The 12,321-nt window shown below is 36.9% G+C and overlaps 1 protein-coding gene across 2 annotated transcripts in view; it reads right to left on the reverse strand.

Moving 5' to 3' along the window:
* Positions 1-8,778, reverse strand: part of LOC144964748 (uncharacterized) — a 64,463-nt gene extending 55,685 nt beyond the window's left edge. The window contains exon 1 of one of the 2 annotated variants that reach the window (XM_078899324.1): positions 2,136-2,804. The gene's annotated coding sequence lies outside the window, so the exon portion shown is untranslated. Of the gene's footprint in view, positions 1-2,135; positions 2,805-8,696 lie in introns of those variants that run through there. The other variant, XM_078899326.1, reaches the window with a different exon arrangement.
* Between the last annotated feature and the right edge of the window lie 3,543 nt (positions 8,779-12,321).

Consider the following 12,321-nt stretch of genomic DNA (forward strand, 5'->3'; position numbering starts at 1 on the left):
CCTTCGTAAAACAAAGACCTCACCCTATCGTTCTTCTCAAATGATGATAATGCTATCAAATACATCTACAGGGCGTTGTCTCCAGCCTCGCAACAGGTTGTCAAAGATTTAAAGATAACAATAAAGTTAAATGACCTTTTCAGGGACAGCAGTTGACTGGCCTTTGAGGCTTTCACTTGTCCGTCAATCGAATGTAATGCCTCAATTGTGTTCACTAAATTTGCAGTAAAGCCATTCCTATAATATTTCCGAAGGTTAAAGCCGGTGGGAATGCCTCCTATAGGGACACAGATGTAGCATTAAACTAACGAAGTGACTTTTTCCCCGAACGCTCAGGAAAATTAACTTGATCTCTATTTCTCCGAACAATTTCCGTTCTCAAGATTTTTCTGGGTCATTTATTGCGAGTGTGTCTGTGTGACTTGAATGTGTATGCATTGGGGGGGGGGGGGGGGGGGGGGGGGGGGGTTCGTTTGCCAGTGCTTGGGCGCTCTGTCTTTTATTCCCAACATTCTGTTTGTGCTAGCTATCCCGTCTTCCAACCTATGTTCCCGTATGAGACTTTGGCTGTGTTGTTCAGGTTTTCTTGTCCTCTCATTGATAGTGCAGCGCGAAGAACAAAAGTGCACGCGCCATGGAGTATTCGCCATGGCAGTTCTGGATAAAATCTGTCTTTGTCAACCTGTCTAAAAACGTTAGCTTGATGATACGTGAGAATTCCCTGTCACTCTGCTTGAGCAGTTACTTTGCATCCGTAACCCATCATCTACTGGAGGCTAGCCGACAATTCGGAGAAATAGAGTTCACAAGTTTATTTTCTTGAGCGGTCGGAGAAATAGAGCCGGGCATAAACCAAATGGACATTTCCCATTGATCCATTCTGTCTTAAATTTGGTCGGATCGATTATTTTTGCCAACATGAGAACCAGTTTAATCGATCGATATTTATTTTTTGTTTCAGGCTACCGTCATTTATAACATTAATTAACACCTCCGATTTTTTTTTTAAATGGCGATGGACGAGCCTCTTAAACTGCTTCTGGGCAGGATATATCCACGGGTGACGATCGAAAACATAAATGCAGCTGTATGCATCAAAGGATATAATTATCTCACCAAAGAATATATCCATGATTGGCATGGCCCACAGATTTCAAACTAACTACAAATGGCCATAGTATGGAATAAATGGAACTAGCTTTAATGTACTTTCCCAAATATAATATTATGAACACGAGTGTTTTTAAAGCCCGAATGCAATAGGATTGCAAGGGAAGGATGATATAAACTTTAATCTAAGAAAAAAAAGTTATAGGACAAAACTTAGATTCGTGTCACAAGACGTTCAAAGAAGTGCAAATCATAATCATAACAGCCTCATCCAGTCATTATTATAACAGTCGTGGTGAAAAACTGTAGGTCCTAAATTCGGACAAACCACTCAGAGATAAACATGAATGGCTACAACAACACCATCTGCTAACAATAAATTGCAACGGTCGACGGCGGTAGCACGTGTTGAAAGGGAGATAACTAATGCATAATGGTTGGATGGTTAGATAACTAATTAATTAGAGATTTAAAAAACATGGCGGTACCTTGATACTACTATTACTAGACGTCGGTACTGTAATTAATACCGTGCGGCTGACGTCAAAATATCACAATTTAGAACTGGTTAGTAAAGCAATTATAAAATCAAACAACACGGTCATAGGTGACACGCTCATATCTTTCCAATACGGAAATGCGCACGTGGATCGCCCATGTTGTTACTCCTCGTGACCCTACAATTATTATAATTTTTGACAGGCGTCAATGACCACGAATGGGATATGAAAATGAATTAGATCTTAGTGTTTTGAAAAAAAAATTGAATATGCAAATTGGATAACAATTTTGACCAGTAGTAGTAGTAGTAGTAGTAGTAGTAGTAGTAGTAGTAGTAGTAGTAGTAGTAGTAGTAGTAGTAGTAGTAGTAGTAGAAGCAGTAGAAGTAGTAGTAGTAGTAGTAGTAGTAGTAGTAGTAGTAGTAGTAGTAGTAGTAGTAGTAGTAGTAGTAGAAGTTATAGTAGTAGTAATAGATCTGACAAAGATAATATAGATCTATGTCATGTTAAGTGTTCGATACTTACATCCAATGTAGTGGCAGTAAATTATATCCAACAGAAAGTATTATTGAAACTGGAATTGAACACACTAAAAAAAAACACAGAATCCGATCACAAGCTCACTGAGAACAAACAACAAACTGAATTGTCCAAAGTGATTGAATGTTTTCAAAAACTTGCACTGATTAATGTATGATTTTGTAAATATAATATTAAACACCCAGCATCTGATAAGTCAACTGGAACCATAAAAACACACGAGTCGTTGCTTCATAACATTGTAAAGAGTGGACTATTTTGTGAGTAATCCAAAAAATGAGGAATGATTGTTATAAATTTGCTCTGATTGGTGACTGATTTTGTAATGTCATAACAAAAATATTAAACACCCAGCATGCAGGTAATGAGTGAACCAAAAACTATAACAACACGTGAGCAATAGTAATAGGATCCCACAATAGCACTTGGATGATAAAACTATGGCGATCCAGTTTAGACTGTCTTATCTTTTGATAATTAGAAAAAGAGCAAATAAATCAAAAACTTGCACTGCAGTAACTGAAGTCTTTTTGTAACAAGTTATTTAAATACCACACAGCGGACATAATATGAGAGATGACGACATCTTTTTCTTCTTTTATTTCACAACTTTTCAATGGATAGCAACATGCATATTTACTGGCGGACTTGTGTATCATGTGACCAATACAAGATTGTGTATTTGTCGGTGTGTATTGTCAATATGACACAATACTGTGATGGTGTCAGCAGCATGTGAACAGTAACTTCCAGGGCGGTTGAGGGAGGGGAAGGGGAGGGTGTAAATAGATGTGAATAGACCACTGATGAAGTTGGTGGTTGAAGTGGATTATTTTTTATGATAATATGTATAAAGGGGGGGGGGGGGGGGGGCGGGGGGGGGGGGGGGGGGGGGGGGGAGGGCATGGTCTAAAGGGTGGAGCGAATGAATGGAGCGTTAGTTTGGATTGTGATTTGGGTAGGGGGAGGAGCAAAGATAAAGCGTCGAGGTAGGTGTTCCGGTTGAGCGCGTAATTTGGTATGGAGATGGGGCACGCTTACGGTAGGGATTTGAATAAGTTAATTTTTTTAGTTTGTTGTTAATTTTGATTTAGTTTTTGTGGGTTTCTGGTTGGTTGTTGTGTTTAATTGGGGTTACTGTACTATGCTTGATTTGAGAAATCATTCTCATTTGTGTTTGATAAAATCAACTGCGAGAAAGCAGAGAACGGGGCGGAAGGAGAGAGAGGGGGGGGGGGGGGGGGGGGGCAGTCGTTGTCGATAATATGGAAAAGGCACGATATACACTATCACGGATTAGAATAATAAAAAATTCTCTAATTAACAAGAAATTATATATGAGGGGTAGTGAACTGGTGTAAATCGTCATTGTAGTTCGGATCGGAAGGTCATAGATTCGAGTCCCATGTTCTTGGAAAAGGCTCTTTACTCGCATAATCTCACCGTTTTCAGGTGTAAAATGAGCAATTGGCCTTTAACAGAGTTGTCTCTCTACCAGAAATAATGTAATATCGCTTAACAGGCGTCATGTCTCGTCCTAGATTTTAAATTATGCTGTTGGGTATGGACCCCTTTTAGCGCTATGAGCACGTTAAATGGGTATAGATGGAACGAAATTGACGTATCTCACCTCTTTGTTATTGTTTTTAGCCAGCAATTTTTATGAGTAATTCTCACTAAAGTGTATTAATCAGACTATAAAAGTTTAAGGTCAAACATAGTTTTGGGTCGGATGTTTTAAACTAAACGAACAGCATTAATTGCTCTTTATAAAAGCTCAAGTTGACTTGGTTGTCCGAAAATGGTATCAACGCCTCACTGGCTGCATGTCTCGTCCTTTGTGTTGTTTTGTTTTTGTTTTTAGGTGTTTAACAGCGCTTTCGACAATAGTCCTTTGTGTTGAATCAGTGTCTATATTTCTCTTAATCAGCACTGGTCTGTGTTGTTCCAATATCGGGGGATAAAGAAATTATGCAAAGCGCTTAAGCCACTGATACTTCTCAGGGATAAGCGCCAGACTAATTAAATGTTAATGATCCACTGATACACTGTATTCTACAACATAAATATTATTTCAATGAGATCAAATTTCTTGTCATCGCGTTACTTTTATTAACCATTTAAATCTACTCTTCTGTCATAATTTGGAGGAGAGAAAAAACCCGTCGTATTTAAAATTTTGCCTATTAAACTCGTCTTTCAATATCGATCGATTGAAATGACCAATAAATGGAGGACGGGCTTTTTTTTTTTTTATATAGTTCGTTTTGTTTTGTTGGATTCATCTTGGGGGGGGGGGGGGGGGGGGGGGGGGGAGGGAGTTGCTTGTTTTTTTTGTTTTTTTTTTGTTTTGCTTTGTTTGTGTTTTTTGTTTTTGTTTGTTTGTTTGTTTGTTTGTTTTTTTTGTTTTTGTTTTTTTTTTTTGTTGTTTTTTTTTTTTTTTTTTTTTTTTTTGGGGGGGGGGGGGGGGTTGCAAATATTATAAATGCGAGTTTGATTTTGTTTTGTATACAGTTGCCTGACAACATATCTTACAGCTTTTATTTATACAAATGTAAATGTAATGCGACCCCGGCTTCATATAATATCAGTTTTATATCTTCAATTAGATTAAATAAAGAGAAATGATCATTTATGACCCACGGTCTCAAAACTATATTACATCGGACTGGTTTGTATGTTAAACTTTGAATGTAAAGTTGTTGGGATTTTTTTCAATTATACACGATTGTGTGAAGCTCACTCTTTATTTAATTGCCGAAAATGAATGGCTTTAGTTTCTTGAGTACCAGGAAACTCTATTGATTAAATCACACATATGCACATTATTTGGGGGTCTGATAACCGAACGCAAATATAGATAGTGGTTTGATTCCACGTGGTTATAATGAGCAATATTACGAGTATTTTGAAATTATTTCCGGGGGAGGGTCGCCTTTAATAATAGAGATAAACTCACTCAACCCGAACACCGACTATATCCGTAGTTTACCCGGGTTACTTTTACCCCATGCCTATTTATTACATTTTTTAAAGACAAATTATAGGCGTAGAATCAAAGCTAATGTTTTTAGCTTTTACATAGTAGTTGAATAAAACTATCTATGTACATTTTCATTTTAATACATTTTTTTCCAATTTTGAAAAGTAACAAAAATCTCTAGGATTGAGTAAGTTAACTTGGGCCGTAAAAAGTTAAAACAGCTTGCGATATGATCGGCTTGACTCTATCTATCGTCTAATGCAAATGAATTAATCAGGTTTTGGTAATGTTGATTTCTTTATCCTCTATTACTTTTATGTATCTGTCATTGATAATTCTGTGATTTGATTTACAGGATGATTAAATTACATAATTTCTATCGCAACTCGTTTTATTATCGAATGCGTATTGAGACCTCATTTCAAAACGATATTATGTCGATTAAATAAACTGACAATAATTTTTTCAACGTTTAAAAAAAAACTAGTTAATGTTAAATTCTCTATCTGCCAAAAACGATAATTTAACATTAACTAGTTTTTTTTTAAACGTTGAAAAAATTTATCAGCTCCGCAATAAAAATCAAGATTTAACCCAAGTTTCCTATTACGATATATCGTTGTTGATTTGACGTACGATCGTAAATGACACTTGATAATAATAATAATAATAATAATAATAATAATAATAATAATAATAATAATAATAGTAATAATAATAATAATAATAATAATAATAATAATAATAATAATAATAATAATAATAAATAATAATAATAATAATAATAATAATAATAATAATAATAATAATAATAATAATAATAATAATAATAATAATAATAATAATAATAATAATAATAATAATGATAATAATAATAATGAATGCCTAATGAATATTCAATCCTAGAAAACCACAATGGGTTAAGGTCTCTCAAAATAATTGTGACTCGTCGTTTGAAAACGCCGTTATGTCTAGATATAAATCCAAATCGGAAAAGTGAGTTTAGAATTAAGACGTTGAGAAATACGAGCTTCAAATTTTTGCATTACAAGAAATAATATTTATTCTCCATCATAACGAAGTGAAGTGAACCCCAAGTCTCATATTTGCGGCTATGGACAGTGTGCGCTTGTCTAAGAAGCTCACAAACATTGCCACCCGGAAGTAAACGGACCAACACACAAAACCATGTGTAACCTTGAACTTTTAAAGTCTGGTTAATGCAGTTTCGTGGATGGCAAAAAAAAACATAAACAAAGACCTGAGTGAAGTCAACTTCGTTCTATCCATAAAGTCAATTTCCACCCGACAATGAAAATGGCTTTGAGATGGTGAGTCACAATACTCTTCAACAGTCGTAACGTCACTTCCTTCCTAATGACGCATGGTAACTTAGTAACACTGGCTCTAAACTATCGGAACAATGGCGGACGCCTGTATGAAATATTTCTCCGGCGAGCATAAAAGCGTATCCAGAGGAAAAAAACCCCGTAAATTTGATCATGTTTTGACTTTTACACATTCTGATCACAAGGCATATGAAAAGTTCTAGCCAGCATGAAAAATAAAAAGTAATGATTTTCTTTGTTTAGAACCAAGATGGCCGCCGTTGCCGGGCGGCGTGACATCAGACTACTGAATCCAATTAAGGTCGGAACTAGCCAGGCTAATAATGATTGTTAGTCTATTCAATAACAAACTTCATTACAATAGAGATACAGCCTTATCCACCTCCGGCTTTTAGGTGGTCTTGCGGTATGACACTCGATTTCGGATCGGAAAGTCCTGGGTTCGAGCCTCGCTCGGCGCATAGTTGAGACCTTGGAAAAAGACTTTTACTCGCATTCTCTCACCGTACTCGAATGTAAAATGAATACCTGGTCGTTAACAGCGTTTTCTCTGTCGGAAAAAAGATGTAATATCGCCTAACATGCGTCATGTCTCATTCTACATGTTAGATGTTACTGTTGGCCAGGGGTCCTTTGTAAAACGCCTTGAGCACGCTGATGGATATTGCGCTTGATTAAAGCTCAAATTTGTTTGATCTTATTTATTCTGGTTAATAATAATAATATTGTTACAGATTTTAAAATAATCAAATCTTCCGCTGAAAATTAACTACATTTTCAATACGCTTTTAATATCAACTCAATAAACCAAATAAAATACAGAACTTGATTATAATTAAGTAAACAAATCATTACACAAACATGGCTATTAATGATCCCATCTGTATAGACTTTGTGTGTTTCTTAATGCATTTTTCAAATATTTAATAGCCAGTAATTGATGAAAAGCAAAGAAATCTCTTTTTTTTTTAAAAAGCTGTTTCTTTCTGATTCAACATTGCAAATGGTTTTGACTAATCTAAAAGAATCAATTGATTCATTGCTCGATCTTTATTCTTGCAAAAGTTATATTAATGTATTATTTGACGGAATCTTCATCTTTCATTCATTCCTTTATTGGAAAAATGTAATGCTACAAATTCGTAGTAACCAAAAAAAAAAACAAAAAAAAAAACAAACCAAATTTAAAAAACTTTTAAAAACTTGAGCTTTTATATAGCTCAACACGTTTTACAAAGGGTCTCTAGCAACACCTAACATGTAAGACGAGACATGATGCCTGTTAGGCGATATTACATTTTTTCCCGACAAAGAAAACGCTGTTAACGACCAGGTACTCATTTTACACCCCGAGTACGATGACAGATTGTGAATATTGAGCCTTTTCCAAGGACTCAATATGCGCCGCTCAGAGCGGGGCTCGAACCCAGGAGCTTCCGGTCCGAAGACGAGTGTCAAACCAGTAGACCACAAAGCCACAAGACGTGAATAGAAAAATGTCAGAAGACAATAGAGAATAATTATTTTTTTTTACTGAGATGGGGATTTGAACCCAGGACCTAACTTTTATGCCTTTTGACATCTCTCTGTTCACTTTTTTTTTTTGGTTACTTTCAACCCAAGAGCCTGCTCCCTTTACCTTTATTTTGTAAAAAGAACAATAGAGAAATCAAGTTTTCGGATTGTTTGTTTAGTTTTGTCTTATTGTGTTTGTTTTGTTTCGTTCTGTTTCGTCTTCTGTCAATTATGTTCGGCCTTTTTCTTCTTTTGAGTTTTTTTTTTTGTTTCCTTTTTTCAAATATTTCACTATTTATTTAGTTCCTTATTTTTTCATTTACTTTGTTGTTTACCTTATTTTTAAAAAAAATCCCTTTCGTTTGCTTTATTGCATTCACATACATATTTTAAATGTTTTCGATTTTTTTTTCTCAAATTGTTCATTGAATTCATTCATTTTTGTTTTTTTTGGTTTGCATTGTTAATCTTAAGATATGGTTCTTATAAACACAAATGGGAGCAATATTAAGTCTCCGATCCGAAAGAAAAATGAAGAGATAACCCGATTCCTTAATATTTTCATAAAGCGCGATGTCCACTAAAAGTGCTCAAATCGCTTTCCGGGGGACATAACTTCTTAAATGGCGACAGCACAATTTTTAATTCGACAGAGAAATCTGTCCTCACGACCAAGTATACTCATTATTTAAGACCTACCTGACTACGGTGAGATAATGTGAGTTAGAGAGCCTTTTCCAAGAAATCAACTTGCGCTACTCAGAGCGGGACTCGAACCGAGGACCAATCAGTTCGAAGGCGAGTGTCAAACTGCTAGACCACAGAATCACAAAAGTTTTACCATGTTATGAACTGAGATACACATTCCTCCCACCAAATCCAAGCACCAGTAACACACTGTATAGTCATCTGGAACAACTGCAAAAGACGTCTAGCTTCTACGTCATAGCACAAGACCGAAGGGCAAGAGCTCAGAAGGTCGCTTGGTTCGGATAACCGCCATGTTATGAAATCAGAATATTAAAAACATACATGATACAAAATCAGTCTGTTGACACCCCTGTCTGTCTGGGGGAGTCGAGGGAGGTGTGATCAGTGTCTCACTTCATCACCTACCTGTAATGGGGATATTGCAGATGCAGCGTCTATCGATGTACAGATGACAAGACTTGTAATATTTCTCTCTAATTGCCTCTATGATGACACGTTTGCTGACTGACAGTGTGAATGTGATGACGACATACTGTCTATCACCTCTTGTGATGACGTAACGTGTTATAATTCCTCGAGACCTTATAAATAGGATGCGCTTGGCTAAGAAGCTCATAACATTGCCATCCGGAAGTACAACGGACCATCACACAAAACTGTGTGTATCTATGAACGTTTATCGTCTGGTTAATACTCATTACTCATACACGCGGATGGCAAAAACAATAACAAAGACCTGAGTGACGTCATCTTCGAATTATCTATAGTCTGGATAATACAGTTAAGGGAGAATTACTCATAAACGATCCGCGTTTATGAGTAGGTATTTTTGTTTGTTTGTTTTTTGTTTTTGCCATCCACGTTTATGAGTACTTCTCACTAAACTGTATTAACCAGACAATAGTAGATATAAACGTTCATAAATGGTAACTCATAGTTTTGTGTGTTGGTCCGTTATACTTCCGGGTGGTAATGTTGTGAACTTCTTAGACAAGCGCATACTATCTATATGTATGTATATTGATATCGGGTTCTTATTACACATCTATCATTCTTCATTATCAATGACTTAACAGCTACGTGGTCTCGTGGTATAGCACTCGTCTTCGAAACGAAAGGTCCTGAGTTCGAGGCCCGCTTTGAGCGTTGCATTGTTGAGTAAAAGGAAAAGGTTCTTAACTCATATTCTCTCATCGTACTCAGGTGTAAACGAGTTCCCGACCGTTAACAACGTTATACGTAATAACGCCTAACAGGCGTCATGTCATGTCTCGTCATACATGATGAGAATTACTGTTGGCTAGAGCTCCTTTTTTAAAGCGCTTTGAGCACGTTTTATAAAAGCTCAAGTTTTATTGTTTGTGTTCTATTTTTTTTCAGCAGTACGGCGGTTTGTTTTGTAACCCAGCCAAACGATGTTGAGTTGACAAATTAAAGAACAGCATCGGTGTGTGACAAAGATCTGAAGAAGAAAAATGTGCATGAAACATTACCAGTGCCAGGCAAAACAGAAATAAAAATACAAGAAAAAAAACAGCTGCCTCGACTAGGGATCGAACCTCAGACCTCCTGATTACTGGTCAGACGTGCTACCATTTCACGAAAGAGGGACAGTTGGGACGATTTCATGTCCATGGTAGCCGAAGTTTATCTCGGTTTGTTTAGCGTGAAATGGACAATATCAACCGCATGCTACCCTTTGGATAGGACGAGAGTCAATCTCAAAGCACTTTAACACCTGACCCAACAGACCCAGATACCCAATCACTGCTGGAGGGAAAAGGGATTAGACAAAAATCCATACCTCATCCGGGATCGATCTCAGTCCGTTTGCATGCGGAGAAAATGCTCTCCAAACTGAGCTATCGTGACCCTCAGTATGCAAAGTATATGGTTCTCTTTCCTTCTCTCTCTCTCTCTCTCTCTCTCTCTCTCTCTCTCTCTCTCTCTCTCTCTCTCTCTCTCATTATCGTTCCATAAACATCAACAGGTCATGCATATGCATCAGGTCTATAAAGTGGCCTAATGTCTTCCGGGGAGATTGAAAAAAATAATGCGTTTTATTACTGCCTGTTGGAAAAAATGTTATGAATGATTCCAAATTATGTATTGTCTTATACTCTCTCTCTCTCTCTCTCTCTCTCTCTCTCTCTCTCTCTCTCTCTCTCTCTCTCTCTCTCTCTCTCTGTCTCTCTCTCTCTGCTACAAGACACTTGTGGTCTATGTGGTCTTGTGGTATGACACTCGCTTTCGGATCGGAAGGTCCTGGATTCGAGCCTCGCTCGGCGCATAGTTGAGTCCTTGGAAAAGGCTCTTTACTCACATTCTCTCACCGTACTCAGGTGTAAAATGAGTACCTGGCCGTTAACAGCGTTGTCTTTGTCCGAAAAATTGTAATATCGCCTGACAGGCGTCATGTCCCGTCCTATACGTTAAATGTTGCTGTTGACCAGGGACCCCTTGTAAAGCGCTTTGAGCACAAGTTAGTGGATATTGCGCTATATAAAAGCTCAATTTAAAAAAAAAAATTTTTATAGGGAGTAAATCGTATTTTGAAAATGTAGGTAGATAGATAGATGAATTCAATAAAGCTGAAATATTGTCGTTTAAAATTCACCACCGGCCTATCCCTTTACCACTTTTCTAATTGCTTTGTCTATTATTTTGGATTACGTTTGTTCTTCCATATTCAGAAATTCACGTGTTACAAAATTTGGACAGATATCTCGTCCTTTAAATATCGATCGTTTTAAAAGTCTCGCTTTGTCAAGACAGTCGAAATTATGGTAGGCTAGTTGACCGCTCAACTTCAAAGTGCCTCTAGAAAATCCGATTATACTTATAATTATAATCCTTATTCAAGTTGAAGAATGGCCCAGACATTCACTGTGTGTGTCGGGGGGGGGGGGGGGGGGGGGGGGGGGGGGGGTGAAGGGAGGGGGGCGGTGGCACAGAAAAAAAAAGGATAGGAAGAGACCGACATTATCTCTTAGATCATCTAAATCTTATAGATCTCTTTAGATGTCGCTGTCCTAGATCCAAGATGGTATAGTACTACTCCCTGTCCATAACAATTAAACCTCTTTTGAATCACTGTAAAAGAAAGCCGCATTTGGATCACTCTTCAAGTCCACAACTTTTGATAGAAAAACAGAACAGGGATTATTATATCATATGATGGATAGATAGATAGATAGATAGATAGATAGATAGATAGATAGATAGATAGATAGATAGATAGATAGATAGATAGATAGATGGATAGATAGATAGATAGATAGATAGATAGATAGATAGATAGATAGATAGGCAGCTCTCTTTGCAAACGTATCTATTAATCCAAATCCTCCTTCTTATCTCATTCTTCCTTTCTATTTTCTTTTCTAATTTATTTATTTATTTATTTATTTATTTTGTATTATTGTTTACGGAAAGTCAAATCTTATGTGATTTGATCATTCACCTGTGCTGGAGTCAGCAGATGGATCCTTATCTTGTCATTGTCCTTTTCTGGACCATTGTCATCAACAGGCGCATTGTGGCAAACCAGCCACCCGTGACACGGTGAGTTCATTGAGTACTATCGCTGAGCTAGGCCGATGATGTGAGGCTG

Source organism: Berghia stephanieae, chromosome 2, assembly GCF_034508935.2.
Source record: "Berghia stephanieae isolate SIO BIC M18660-M18661 chromosome 2, UCSD_Bste_1.3, whole genome shotgun sequence".
Taxonomy (NCBI): Eukaryota; Metazoa; Mollusca; class Gastropoda; order Nudibranchia; family Aeolidiidae; genus Berghia; species Berghia stephanieae.